Source organism: Sinocyclocheilus anshuiensis, unplaced genomic scaffold, assembly GCF_001515605.1.
Source record: "Sinocyclocheilus anshuiensis isolate Anshui unplaced genomic scaffold, SAMN03320099.WGS_v1.1 scaffold48, whole genome shotgun sequence".
Taxonomy (NCBI): domain Eukaryota; kingdom Metazoa; phylum Chordata; class Actinopteri; order Cypriniformes; family Cyprinidae; genus Sinocyclocheilus; species Sinocyclocheilus anshuiensis.
Genome location: NW_015554124.1, coordinates 1,058,810 through 1,059,753, shown reverse-complemented (window position 1 = coordinate 1,059,753; position 944 = coordinate 1,058,810). Strand labels below are relative to the sequence as shown.

General features: G+C 25.1%; 1 protein-coding gene across 1 annotated transcript in view; it reads right to left on the bottom strand.

Annotated features, from left to right (window-relative positions):
- The window catches only part of LOC107670086 (CWF19-like protein 2), a 30,886-nt gene that overhangs the window by 22,460 nt on the left and 7,482 nt on the right, over positions 1 to 944 (bottom strand). The gene's annotated exons all lie outside the window — the stretch shown is intronic.

The window sequence follows — 944 nt, the reverse complement described above, 5'->3', positions numbered from 1 at the left end:
TTGAATACATAAATTTATTATATATATTAATAATAACTAATAATAATATATTAGTATACATTATAATAAATTATGATATATCATATTTAATTCTCTCTCTCTCTCTCTATATATATATATATATAACATTTTAAAAATATAAATGACATATAAATGACATTAATATTTTATTCAAATACATTTATATATTAATATATGTTATAATATTATATTAAAATATATTTAATAATACACCATTCAAATATATTCTTTTGCAATAAATGTAAATATATTTGTGCAATTCTTTTGCAATAAATGTAAAATATATTAATTTATTAGTTTATATTATTAATATACAACATATTACAATATATTAAATTAATATATTCAAATGTTATTTTGCAATAAATGTGAAATTTATTGTATTTTATATGTACAATCAATAACTATAAATCAATCATTTCATATTATGCTGGGGTTTTTTTTATGTGATCGTCATTCAAGGGAGGTTTTTTTTTTTTTTTTACTTTAAGTCAAAATCTGTAATGTTTGATTCAAAAGTCTGATTTATTTCAGAGCATATCTGTATGGAGAATAGCAAAAAAAAATGTCTACAAAAAGCTCTGCTACAGAATCTGAAGCTCCGCAAAGTAAGATTTTCTATTTTAGATGAGTTACGATCTTGCTGTCTAAACGGAATGTGACTAGAGAGAAAAACTGGACAGTGTGAAATAATACGACAACATCATCACATGTTGCATCACATGTCCTTATTGGTTGCACAACAGCAATGATTCGTTCAGTTTCATGAACAAATGACTATTATAAGCTAGTTCTTTAAGTATGAATCAAATTAAAAAACACTGCACACTGCATCACAGAGAGATGCTATTGTTTACCGCTGCTCTGTGTGTGTGTGTGTGTGTGTGTGTGTGTGTGTGTGTGTTCACCCCGTCTCTCTCCGC